Below are 14,387 nucleotides of genomic sequence, written 5' to 3'. Positions count from 1 at the left end.
TGGGGGGGGGAGGTGTTGACAATGTGGACTGTTGGGGGGGGGAGGTGTTGACAATGTGGACTGTTAGGGGGGGAGGTGTTGACAATGTGGACTGTTGGGGGGGAGGTGTTGACAATGTGGACTGTTGGGGGGTTGATGACAATGTGGACTGTTGGGGGGGGAGGTGTTGACAATGTGGACTGTTGGGGGGTTGATGACAATGTGGAATGTTGGGGGGGGGAGGTGTTGACAATGTGGACTGTTAGGGGGGGAGGTGTTGACAATGTGGACTGTTGGGGGGGAGGTGTTGACAATGTGGACTGTTGGGGGGGAGGTGTTGACAATGTGGACTGTTGGGGGGGAGGTGTTGACAATGTGGACTGTTAGGGGGGGAGGTGTTGACAATGTGGACTGTTAGGGGGGGAGGTGTTGACAATGTGGACTGTTAGGGGGGGAGGTGTTGACAATGTGGACTGTTGGGGGGGAGGTGTTGACAATGTGGACTGTAATGGGGGGAGGTGTTGACAATATGGACTGTTAGGGGGGGAGGTGTTGACAATATGGACTGTTAGGGGGGGAGGTGTTGACAATGTGGACTGTTAGGGGGGGGGGGGTGTTGACAATGTGGACTGTTAGGGGGGGGGGGGTGTTGACAATGTGGACTGTTGGGGGGGTGATGACAATGTGGCCTGTTGGGGGGGTGATGACAATGTGGCCTGTTGGGGGGGTGATGACAATGTGGACTGTTGGGGGGGTGATGACAATGTGGACTGTTGGGGGGGTGATGACAATGTGGCCTGTTGGGGGGGTGATGACAATGTGGACTGTAATGGGGGGAGGTGTTGACAATGTGGACTGTAATGGGGGGGAGGTGTTGACAATGTGGACTGTTGGGGGGGAGGTGTTGACAATGTGGACTGTTGGGGGGTTGATGACAATGTGGACTGTTGGGGGGGGGTGATGACAATGTGGACTGTTAGGGGGGGAGGTGTTGACAATGTGGACTGTTAGGGGGGGGGGGTGTTGACAATGTGGACTGTTGGGGGGGTGATGACGACAATGTGGACTGTTGGGGGGGTGATGACAATGTGGACTGTTGGGGGGGGTGATGACAATGTGGACTGTTGGGGGGGTGATGACAATGTGGCCTGTTGGGGGGGTGATGACAATGTGGACTGTAATGGGGGGGAGGTGTTGACAATGTGGACTGTAATGGGGGGGAGGTGTTGACAATGTGGACTGTAATGGGGGGGAGGTGTTGACAATGTGGACTGTAATGGGGGGGAGGTGTTGACAATGCTGACTGTTGGGGGGGAGGTGTTGACAATGCTGACTGTTGGGGGGGGGAGGTGTTGATAATGTGGACTGTAATGGGGGGAGGTGTTGACAATGTGGACTGTTGGGGGGGAGGTGTTGACAATGTGGACTGTTGGGGGGGTGATGACAATGTGGCCTGTTGGGGGGGTGATGACAATGTGGCCTGTTGGGGGGGTGATGACAATGTGGCCTGTTGGGGGGGTGATGACAATGTGGACTGTTGGGGGGGTGATGACAATGTGGACTGTTGGGGGGGTGATGACAATGTGGACTGTTGGGGGGGTGATGACAATGTGGCCTGTTGGGGGGGTGATGACAATGTGGACTGTAATGGGGGGGAGGTGTTGACAATGTGGACTGTAATGGGGGGGAGGTGTTGACAATGTGGACTGTAATGGGGGGGAGGTGTTGACAATGTGGACTGTAATGGGGGGGAGGTGTTGACAATGCTGACTGTTGGGGGGGAGGTGTTGACAATGCTGACTGTTGGGGGGGGGAGGTGTTGATAATGTGGACTGTAATGGGGGGAGGTGTTGACAATGTGGACTGTTGGGGGGGAGGTGTTGACAATGTGGACTGTTGGGGGGGTGATGACAATGTGGCCTGTTGGGGGGGTGATGACAATGTGGCCTGTTGGGGGGGTGATGACAATGTGGCCTGTTGGGGGGGTGATGACAATGTGGACTGTTGGGGGGGTGATGACAATGTGGACTGTTGGGGGGGTGATGACAATGTGGACTGTTGGGGGGGTGATGACAATGTGGACTGTTGGGGGGGTGATGACAATGTGGACTGTAATGGGGGGGAGGTGTTGACAATGTGGACTGTAATGGGGGGAGGTGTTGACAATGTGGACTGTAATGGGGGGGAGGTGTTGACAATGTGGACTGTTGGGGGGGAGGTGTTGACAATGCTGACTGTTGGGGGGGAGGTGTTGACAATGCTGACTGTTGGGGGGGGAGGTGTTGACAATGTGGACTGTAATGGGGGGAGGTGTTGACAATGTGGACTGTAATGGGGGAGGTGTTGACAATGTGGACTGTTAGGGGGGAGGTGTTGACAATGTGGACTGTTAGGGGGGGAGGTGTTGACAATGTGGACTGTTAGGGGGGGAGGTGTTGACAATGTGGACTGTTGGGGAGGTGTTGACAATGAGGACTGTTGGGGGGGAGGTGTTGACAATGAGGACTGTTGGGGGGGAGGTGTTGACAATGCTGACTGTTGGGGGGGAGGTGTTGACAATGCTGACTGTTGGGGGGGAGGTGTTGACAATGCTGACTGTTGGGGTGGAGGTGTTGACAATGTGGACTGTTGGGGGGGAGGTGTTGACAATGTGGACTGTAATGGGGGGAGGTGTTGACAATGTGGACTGTAATGGGGGAGGTGTTGACAATGTGGACTGTTAGGGGGGAGGTGTTGACAATGAGGACTGTTGGGGGGGAGGTGTTGACAATGTGGACTGTTAGGGGGGAGGTGTTGACAATGTGGACTGTTAGGGGGGGAGGTGTTGACAATGTGGACTGTTAGGGGGGGAGGTGTTGACAATGTGGACTGTTGGGGGGGAGGTGTTGACAATGTGGACTGTTGGGGGGGGGGGTGTTGACAATGTGGACTGTTGGGGGGGTGATGACAATGTGGCCTGTTGGGGGGGTGATGACAATGTGGCCTGTTGGGGGGGTGATGACAATGTGGACTGTTGGGGGGGTGATGACAATGTGGACTGTTGGGGGGGTGATGACAATGTGGACTGTTGGGGGGGTGATGACAATGTGGCCTGTTGGGGGGGTGATGACAATGTGGACTGTAATGGGGGGAGGTGTTGACAATGTGGACTGTAATGGGGGGGAGGTGTTGACAATGTGGACTGTTGGGGGGGAGGTGTTGACAATGTGGACTGTTGGGGGGTTGATGACAATGTGGACTGTTGGGGGGGGTGATGACAATGTGGACTGTTAGGGGGGGAGGTGTTGACAATGTGGACTGTTAGGGGGGGGGGGGTGTTGACAATGTGGACTGTTGGGGGGGTGATGACGACAATGTGGACTGTTGGGGGGGTGATGACAATGTGGACTGTTGGGGGGGGTGATGACAATGTGGACTGTTGGGGGGGGTGATGACAATGTGGACTGTTGGGGGGGGTGATGACAATGTGGCCTGTTGGGGGGGTGATGACAATGTGGACTGTAATGGGGGGGAGGTGTTGACAATGTGGACTGTAATGGGGGGGAGGTGTTGACAATGTGGACTGTAATGGGGGGGAGGTGTTGACAATGTGGACTGTAATGGGGGGGAGGTGTTGACAATGTGGACTGTAATGGGGGGGAGGTGTTGACAATGCTGACTGTTGGGGGGGAGGTGTTGACAATGCTGACTGTTGGGGGGGAGGTGTTGACAATGCTGACTGTTGGGGGGGGGAGGTGTTGACAATGTGGACTGTAATGGGGGGAGGTGTTGACAATGTGGACTGTAATGGGGGAGGTGTTGACAATGTGGACTGTTAGGGGGGAGGTGTTGACAATGTGGACTGTTAGGGGGGGAGGTGTTGACAATGTGGACTGTTAGGGGGGGAGGTGTTGACAATGTGGACTGTTGGGGGGTTGATGACAATGTGGACTGTTGGGGGGTTGATGACAATGTGGACTGTTGGGGGGTTGATGACAATGTGGACTGTTGGGGGGGTGATGACAATGTGGACTGTTGGGGGGGTGATGACAATGTGGACTGTAATGGGGGGAGGTGTTGACAATGTGGACTGTTAGGGGGGGGGTGTTGACAATGTGGACTGTTGGGGGGGGTGATGACAATGTGGACTGTTGTGGGGGTGATGACAATGTGGACTGTTGGGGGGGTGATGACAATGTGGACTGTTGGGGGGGTGATGACAATGTGGACTGTTGGGGGGGAGGTGTTGACAATGCTGACTGTTGGGGGGGTGATGACAATGTGGACTGTTGGGGGGGAGGTGTTGACAATGCTGACTGTTGGGGGGGGAGGTGTTGACAATGCTGACTGTTGGGGGGGGAGGTGTTGACAATGTGGACTGTAATGGGGGGAGGTGTTGACAATGTGGACTGTAATGGGGGGGAGGTGTTGACAATGTGGACTGTAATGGGGGGGAGGTGTTGACAATGTGGACTGTAATGGGGGGGAGGTGTTGACAATGTGGACTGTAATGGGGGGAGGTGTTGACAATGTGGACTGTTAGGGGGGGTGATGACAATGTGGACTGTTGGGGGGGTGTTGACAATGTGGACTGTTGGGGGGGTGATGACAATGTGGACTGTTGGGGGGGTGATGACAATGTGGACTGTTGGGGGGGTGATGACAATGTGGACTGTTGGGGGGGTGATGACAATGTGGACTGTTGGGGGGCTGTTGACAATGTGGACTGTAATGGGGGGGAGGTGTTGACAATGTGGACTGTAATGGGGGGAGGTGTTGACAATGTGGACTGTAATGGGGGGGAGGTGTTGACAATGTGGACTGTTGGGGGGGAGGTGTTGACAATGCTGACTGTTGGGGGGGAGGTGTTGACAATGCTGACTGTTGGGGGGGGGAGGTGTTGACAATGTGGACTGTAATGGGGGGAGGTGTTGACAATGTGGACTGTAATGGGGGAGGTGTTGACAATGTGGACTGTTAGGGGGGAGGTGTTGACAATGAGGACTGTTGGGGGGGGAGGTGTTGACAATGTGGACTGTTAGGGGGGAGGTGTTGACAATGTGGACTGTTAGGGGGGGGGTGTTGACAATGTGGACTGTTGGGGGGGGTGATGACAATGTGGACTGTTGTGGGGGTGATGACAATGTGGACTGTTGGGGGGGTGATGACAATGTGGACTGTTGGGGGGGAGGTGTTGACAATGCTGACTGTTGGGGGGGTGATGACAATGTGGACTGTTGGGGGGGAGGTGTTGACAATGCTGACTGTTGGGGGGGAGGTGTTGACAATGCTGACTGTTGGGGGGGGAGGTGTTGACAATGTGGACTGTAATGGGGGGAGGTGTTGACAATGTGGACTGTAATGGGGGGGAGGTGTTGACAATGTGGACTGTAATGGGGGGGAGGTGTTGACAATGTGGACTGTAATGGGGGGGAGGTGTTGACAATGTGGACTGTAATGGGGGGAGGTGTTGACAATGTGGACTGTTAGGGGGGGTGATGACAATGTGGACTGTTGGGGGGGTGTTGACAATGTGGACTGTTGGGGGGGTGATGACAATGTGGACTGTTGGGGGGGTGATGACAATGTGGACTGTTGGGGGGGTGATGACAATGTGGACTGTTGGGGGGGTGATGACAATGTGGACTGTTGGGGGGCTGTTGACAATGTGGACTGTAATGGGGGGGAGGTGTTGACAATGTGGACTGTAATGGGGGGAGGTGTTGACAATGTGGACTGTAATGGGGGGGAGGTGTTGACAATGTGGACTGTTGGGGGGGAGGTGTTGACAATGCTGACTGTTGGGGGGGAGGTGTTGACAATGCTGACTGTTGGGGGGGGGAGGTGTTGACAATGTGGACTGTAATGGGGGGAGGTGTTGACAATGTGGACTGTAATGGGGGAGGTGTTGACAATGTGGACTGTTAGGGGGGAGGTGTTGACAATGAGGACTGTTGGGGGGGGAGGTGTTGACAATGTGGACTGTTAGGGGGGAGGTGTTGACAATGTGGACTGTTAGGGGGGGGGTGTTGACAATGTGGACTGTTGGGGGGGGTGATGACAATGTGGACTGTTGTGGGGGTGATGACAATGTGGACTGTTGGGGGGGTGATGACAATGTGGACTGTTGGGGGGGAGGTGTTGACAATGCTGACTGTTGGGGGGGTGATGACAATGTGGACTGTTGGGGGGGAGGTGTTGACAATGCTGACTGTTGGGGGGAGGTGTTGACAATGCTGACTGTTGGGGGGGGGAGGTGTTGACAATGTGGACTGTAATGGGGGGAGGTGTTGACAATGTGGACTGTAATGGGGGGGAGGTGTTGACAATGTGGACTGTAATGGGGGGGAGGTGTTGACAATGTGGACTGTAATGGGGGGGAGGTGTTGACAATGTGGACTGTAATGGGGGGGAGGTGTTGACAATGTGGACTGTTAGGGGGGGTGATGACAATGTGGACTGTTGGGGGGGTGTTGACAATGTGGACTGTTGGGGGGGTGATGACAATGTGGACTGTTGGGGGGGTGATGACAATGTGGACTGTGTTGGGGGGCTGTTGACAATGTGGACTGTAATGGGGGGGAGGTGTTGACAATGTGGACTGTAATGGGGGGGAGGTGTTGACAATGTGGACTGTAATGGGGGGGAGGTGTTGACAATGTGGACTGTAATGGGGGGGAGGTGTTGACAATGTGGACTGTTAGGGGGGGTGATGACAATGTGGACTGTTGGGGGGGTGTTGACAATGTGGACTGTTGGGGGGGTGATGACAATGTGGACTGTTGGGGGGGTGATGACAATGTGGACTGTTGGGGGGCTGTTGACAATGTGGACTGTAATGGGGGGGAGGTGTTGACAATGCTGACTGTTGGGGGGGAGGTGTTGACAATGCTGACTGTTGGGGGGGAGGTGTTGACAATGCTGACTGTTGGGGGGGAGGTGTTGACAATGTGGACTGTAATGGGGGGAGGTGTTGACAATGTGGACTGTTAGGGGGGAGGTGTTGACAATGAGGACTGTTGGGGGGGGAGGTGTTGACAATGTGGACTGTTAGGGGGGAGGTGTTGACAATGTGGACTGTTAGGGGGGGAGGTGTTGACAATGTGGACTGTTAGGGGGGGAGGTGTTGACAATGTGGACTGTTGAGGGGGAGGTGTTGACAATGTGGACTGTTGGGGGGTTGATGACAATGTGGACTGTAATGGGGGGAGGTGTTGACAATGTGGACTGTAATGGGGGGGAGGTGTTGACAATGTGGACTGTAATGGGGGGGAGGTGTTGACAATGTGGACTGTAATGGGGGGGAGGTGTTGACAATGTGGACTGTAATGGGGGGAGGTGTTGACAATGTGGACTGTTAGGGGGGGTGATGACAATGTGGACTGTTGGGGGGGTGTTGACAATGTGGACTGTTGGGGGGGTGATGACAATGTGGACTGTTGGGGGGGTGATGACAATGTGGACTGTTGGGGGGGTGATGACAATGTGGACTGTTGGGGGGCTGTTGACAATGTGGACTGTAATGGGGGGGAGGTGTTGACAATGTGGACTGTAATGGGGGGAGGTGTTGACAATGTGGACTGTAATGGGGGGGAGGTGTTGACAATGTGGACTGTTGGGGGGGAGGTGTTGACAATGCTGACTGTTGGGGGGGAGGTGTTGACAATGCTGACTGTTGGGGGGGAGGTGTTGACAATGTGGACTGTTGGGGGGGAGGTGTTGACAATGTGGACTGTAATGGGGGGAGGTGTTGACAATGTGGACTGTAATGGGGGAGGTGTTGACAATGTGGACTGTTAGGGGGGAGGTGTTGACAATGAGGACTGTTGGGGGGGAGGTGTTGACAATGTGGACTGTTAGGGGGGAGGTGTTGACAATGTGGACTGTTAGGGGGGGAGGTGTTGACAATGTGGACTGTTAGGGGGGGAGGTGTTGACAATGTGGACTGTTGGGGGGGAGGTGTTGACAATGTGGACTGTTGGGGGGGGTGATGACAATGTGGACTGTTGTGGGGGTGATGACAATGTGGACTGTTGGGGGGGTGATGACAATGTGGACTGTTGGGGGGAAGGTGTTGACAATGCTGACTGTTGGGGGGGAGGTGTTGACAATGCTGACTGTTGGGGGGGAGGTGTTGACAATGCTGACTGTTGGGGGGGGGAGGTGTTGACAACGTGGACTGTAATGGGGGGGGGAGGTGTTGACAATGTGGACTGTAATGGGGGGGAGGTGTTGACAATGTGGACTGTAATGGGGGGAGGTGTTGACAATGTGGACTGTAATGGGGGGGAGGTGTTGACAATGTGGACTGTTGGGGGGGAGGTGTTGACAATGCTGGACTGTTGGGGGGGAGGTGTTGACAATGCTGACTGTTGGGGGGGGAGGTGTTGACAATGCTGACTGTTGGGGGGGGAGGTGTTGACAATGCTGGACTGTAATGGGGGGGAGGTGTTGACAATGTGGACTGTAATGGGGGGGAGGTGTTGACAATGTGGACTGTTAGGGGGGGAGGTGTTGACAATGTGGACTGTTGAGGGGGAGGTGTTGACAATGTGGACTGTTGGGGGGTTGATGACAATGTGGACTGTAATGGGGGGAGGTGTTGACAATGCTGACTGTTGGGGGGGAGGTGTTGACAATGCTGACTGTTGGGGGGGGGAGGTGTTGACAATGTGGACTGTAATGGGGGGAGGTGTTGACAATGTGGACTGTAATGGGGGGGAGGTGTTGACAATGTGGACTGTAATGGGGGGGAGGTGTTGACAATGTGGACTGTAATGGGGGGGAGGTGTTGACAATGTGGACTGTAATGGGGGGGAGGTGTTGACAATGTGGACTGTAATGGGGGGAGGTGTTGACAATGTGGACTGTTAGGGGGGGTGATGACAATGTGGACTGTTGGGGGGGTGTTGACAATGTGGACTGTTGGGGGGGTGATGACAATGTGGACTGTTGGGGGGGTGATGACAATGTGGACTGTTGGGGGGGTGATGACAATGTGGACTGTTGGGGGGCTGTTGACAATGTGGACTGTAATGGGGGGAGGTGTTGACAATGTGGACTGTAATGGGGGGGGAGGTGTTGACAATGTGGACTGTTGGGGGGGAGGTGTTGACAATGCTGACTGTTGGGGGGGAGGTGTTGACAATGCTGACTGTTGGGGGGGAGGTGTTGACAATGTGGACTGTTGGGGGGGAGGTGTTGACAATGTGGACTGTAATGGGGGGAGGTGTTGACAATGTGGACTGTAATGGGGGAGGTGTTGACAATGTGGACTGTTAGGGGGGAGGTGTTGACAATGAGGACTGTTGGGGGGGAGGTGTTGACAATGTGGACTGTTAGGGGGGAGGTGTTGACAATGTGGACTGTTAGGGGGGGAGGTGTTGACAATGTGGACTGTTAGGGGGGGAGGTGTTGACAATGTGGACTGTTGGGGGGGAGGTGTTGACAATGTGGACTGTTGGGGGGGGTGATGACAATGTGGACTGTTGTGGGGGTGATGACAATGTGGACTGTTGGGGGGGTGATGACAATGTGGACTGTTGGGGGGAAGGTGTTGACAATGCTGACTGTTGGGGGGGAGGTGTTGACAATGCTGACTGTTGGGGGGGAGGTGTTGACAATGCTGACTGTTGGGGGGGGGAGGTGTTGACAACGTGGACTGTAATGGGGGGAGGTGTTGACAATGTGGACTGTAATGGGGGGAGGTGTTGACAATGTGGACTGTAATGGGGGAGGTGTTGACAATGTGGACTGTTAGGGGGGAGGTGTTGACAATGAGGACTGTTGGGGGGGGAGGTGTTGACAATGTGGACTGTTAGGGGGGAGGTGTTGACAAAGTGGACTGTTAGGGGGGGAGGTGTTGACAATGTGGACTGTTAGGGGGGGAGGTGTTGACAATGTGGACTGTTAGGGGGGGAGGTGTTGACAATGTGGACTGTTGGGGGGTTGATGACAATGTGGACTGTTGGGGGGTTGATGACAATGTGGACTGTTGGGGGGGTGATGACAATGTGGACTGTAATGGGGGGAGGTGTTGACAATGTGGACTGTAATGGGGGGGAGGTGTTGACAATGTGGACTGTAATGGGGGGGAGGTGTTGACAATGTGGACTGTAATGGGGGGGAGGTGTTGACAATGTGGACTGTAATGGGGGGAGGTGTTGACAATGTGGACTGTTAGGGGGGGTGATGACAATGTGGACTGTTGGGGGGGTGTTGACAATGTGGACTGTTGGGGGGGTGATGACAATGTGGACTGTTGGGGGGGTGATGACAATGTGGACTGTTGGGGGGGTGATGACAATGTGGACTGTTGGGGGGCTGTTGACAATGTGGACTGTAATGGGGGGGAGGTGTTGACAATGTGGACTGTAATGGGGGGAGGTGTTGACAATGTGGACTGTAATGGGGGGGAGGTGTTGACAATGTGGACTGTTGGGGGGGAGGTGTTGACAATGCTGACTGTTGGGGGGGAGGTGTTGACAATGCTGACTGTTGGGGGGGAGGTGTTGACAATGTGGACTGTTGGGGGGGAGGTGTTGACAATGTGGACTGTAATGGGGGGAGGTGTTGACAATGTGGACTGTAATGGGGGAGGTGTTGACAATGTGGACTGTTAGGGGGGAGGTGTTGACAATGAGGACTGTTGGGGGGGAGGTGTTGACAATGTGGACTGTTAGGGGGGAGGTGTTGACAATGTGGACTGTTAGGGGGGGAGGTGTTGACAATGTGGACTGTTAGGGGGGGAGGTGTTGACAATGTGGACTGTTGGGGGGGAGGTGTTGACAATGTGGACTGTTGGGGGGGGTGATGACAATGTGGACTGTTGTGGGGGTGATGACAATGTGGACTGTTGGGGGGGTGATGACAATGTGGACTGTTGGGGGGAAGGTGTTGACAATGCTGACTGTTGGGGGGGAGGTGTTGACAATGCTGACTGTTGGGGGGGAGGTGTTGACAATGCTGACTGTTGGGGGGGGGAGGTGTTGACAACGTGGACTGTAATGGGGGGAGGTGTTGACAATGTGGACTGTAATGGGGGGGAGGTGTTGACAATGTGGACTGTAATGGGGGGAGGTGTTGACAATGTGGACTGTAATGGGGGGGAGGTGTTGACAATGTGGACTGTTGGGGGGGAGGTGTTGACAATGCTGACTGTTGGGGGGGAGGTGTTGACAATGCTGACTGTTGGGGGGGGAGGTGTTGACAATGCTGACTGTTGGGGGGGGAGGTGTTGACAATGTGGACTGTAATGGGGGGAGGTGTTGACAATGTGGACTGTAATGGGGGGGAGGTGTTGACAATGTGGACTGTTAGGGGGGGAGGTGTTGACAATGTGGACTGTTGAGGGGGAGGTGTTGACAATGTGGACTGTTGGGGGGTTGATGACAATGTGGACTGTAATGGGGGGAGGTGTTGACAATGCTGACTGTTGGGGGGGAGGTGTTGACAATGCTGACTGTTGGGGGGGGGAGGTGTTGACAATGTGGACTGTAATGGGGGGAGGTGTTGACAATGTGGACTGTAATGGGGGGGAGGTGTTGACAATGTGGACTGTAATGGGGGGGAGGTGTTGACAATGTGGACTGTAATGGGGGGGAGGTGTTGACAATGTGGACTGTAATGGGGGGAGGTGTTGACAATGTGGACTGTTAGGGGGGGTGATGACAATGTGGACTGTTGGGGGGGTGTTGACAATGTGGACTGTTGGGGGGGTGATGACAATGTGGACTGTTGGGGGGGTGATGACAATGTGGACTGTTGGGGGGGTGATGACAATGTGGACTGTTGGGGGGCTGTTGACAATGTGGACTGTAATGGGGGGGAGGTGTTGACAATGTGGACTGTAATGGGGGGAGGTGTTGACAATGTGGACTGTAATGGGGGGGGAGGTGTTGACAATGTGGACTGTTGGGGGGGAGGTGTTGACAATGCTGACTGTTGGGGGGGAGGTGTTGACAATGCTGACTGTTGGGGGGGAGGTGTTGACAATGTGGACTGTTGGGGGGGAGGTGTTGACAATGTGGACTGTAATGGGGGGAGGTGTTGACAATGTGGACTGTAATGGGGGAGGTGTTGACAATGTGGACTGTTAGGGGGGAGGTGTTGACAATGAGGACTGTTGGGGGGGAGGTGTTGACAATGTGGACTGTTAGGGGGGAGGTGTTGACAATGTGGACTGTTAGGGGGGGAGGTGTTGACAATGTGGACTGTTAGGGGGGGAGGTGTTGACAATGTGGACTGTTGGGGGGGAGGTGTTGACAATGTGGACTGTTGGGGGGGGTGATGACAATGTGGACTGTTGTGGGGGTGATGACAATGTGGACTGTTGGGGGGGTGATGACAATGTGGACTGTTGGGGGGAAGGTGTTGACAATGCTGACTGTTGGGGGGGAGGTGTTGACAATGCTGACTGTTGGGGGGGAGGTGTTGACAATGCTGACTGTTGGGGGGGGGAGGTGTTGACAACGTGGACTGTAATGGGGGGAGGTGTTGACAATGTGGACTGTAATGGGGGGAGGTGTTGACAATGTGGACTGTAATGGGGGAGGTGTTGACAATGTGGACTGTTAGGGGGGAGGTGTTGACAATGAGGACTGTTGGGGGGGGAGGTGTTGACAATGTGGACTGTTAGGGGGGAGGTGTTGACAAAGTGGACTGTTAGGGGGGGAGGTGTTGACAATGTGGACTGTTAGGGGGGGAGGTGTTGACAATGTGGACTGTTAGGGGGGGAGGTGTTGACAATGTGGACTGTTGGGGGGTTGATGACAATGTGGACTGTTGGGGGGTTGATGACAATGTGGACTGTTGGGGGGGTGATGACAATGTGGACTGTAATGGGGGGAGGTGTTGACAATGTGGACTGTTAGGGGGGGGTGTTGACAATGTGGACTGTTGGGGGGGTGATGACAATGTGGACTGTTGTGGGGGTGATGACAATGTGGACTGTTGGGGGGAGGTGTTGACAATGTGGACTGTAATGGGGGGGAGGTGTTGACAATGTGGACTGTAATGGGGGGAGGTGTTGACAATGTGGACTGTAATGGGGGGGAAGGTGTTGACAATGTGGACTGTAATGGGGGGGAGTTGTTGACAATGTGGACTGTAATGGGGGGAGGTGATGACAATGTGGACTGTTAGGGGGGGTGTTGACAATGTGGACTGTTGGGGGGGGTGATGACAATGTGGACTGTTGGGGGGGGTGATGACAATGTGGACTGTTGGGGGGGGTGATGACAATGTGGACTGTTGGGGGGGGTGATGACAATGTGGACTGTTGGGGGGGTGATGACAATGTGGACTGTTGGGGGGCTGTTGACAATGTGGACTGTAATGGGGGGGAGGTGTTGACAATGTGGACTGTAATGGGGGGAGGTGTTGACAATGTGGACTGTTAGGGGGGGAGGTGTTGACAATGTGGACTGTTAGGGGGGGAGGTGTTGACAATGTGGACTGTTGGGGGGGGAGGTGTTGACAATGTGGACTGTTGGGGGGTTGATGACAATGTGGACTGTAATGGGGGGGAGGTGTTGACAATGTGGACTGTAATGGGGGGGAGGTGTTGACAATGTGGACTGTTGGGGGGGGTGATGACAATGTGGACTGTTGGGGGGGTGATGACAATGTGGACTGTTGGGGGGGTGATGACAATGTGGACTGTTGGGGGGGTGATGACAATGTGGACTGTTGGGGGGCTGTTGACAATGTGGACTGTAATGGGGGGGAGGTGTTGACAATGTGGACTGTAATGGGGGGAGGTGTTGACAATGTGGACTGTTGGGGAGGAGGTGTTGACAATGTGGACTGTTGGGGGGGAGGTGTTGACAATGCTGACTGTTGGGGGGGAGGTGTTGACAATGCTGACTGTTGGGGGGGGGGGGTGTTGACAATGTGGACTGTAATGGGGGGAGGTGTTGACAATGTGGACTGTAATGGGGGGAGGTGTTGACAATGTGGACTGTTAGGGGGGAGGTGTTGACAATGAGGACTGTTGGGGGGGGAGGTGTTGACAATGTGGACTGTTAGGGGGGGTGATGACAATGTGGACTGTTGGGGGGGTGATGACAATGTGGACTGTTGGGGGGCTGTTGACAATGTGGACTGTAATGGGGGGGAGGTGTTGACAATGTGGACTGTAATGGGGGGAGGTGTTGACAATGTGGACTGTAATGGGGGGAGGTGTTGACAATGTGGACTGTTGGGGAGGAGGTGTTGACAATGTGGACTGTTGGGGGGGGGAGGTGTTGACAATGTGGACTGTTGGGGAGGAGGTGTTGACAATGTGGACTGTAATGGGGGGGAGGTGTTGACAATGTGGACTGTTGGGGGGGAGGTGTTGACAATGCTGACTGTTGGGGGGGAGGTGTTGACAATGTGGACTGTTGAGGGGGAGGTGTTGACAATGTGGACTGTTGGGGGGTTGATGA

The 14,387-nt window shown here is 54.8% G+C and overlaps 1 protein-coding gene across 1 annotated transcript in view; it reads right to left on the bottom strand.

Annotated features, from left to right (window-relative positions):
• LOC106569638 (cullin-3) overlaps positions 1-14,387 on the bottom strand; it is a 53,328-nt gene that overhangs the window by 5,028 nt on the left and 33,913 nt on the right. The window lies entirely within an intron of this gene.

This window comes from Salmo salar, chromosome 14 (genome assembly GCF_965601325.2).
Source record: "Salmo salar chromosome 14, fSalSal1, whole genome shotgun sequence".
NCBI lineage: Eukaryota > Metazoa > Chordata > Actinopteri > Salmoniformes > Salmonidae > Salmo > Salmo salar.
This window is presented reverse-complemented; position numbering and strand designations above follow the sequence as displayed.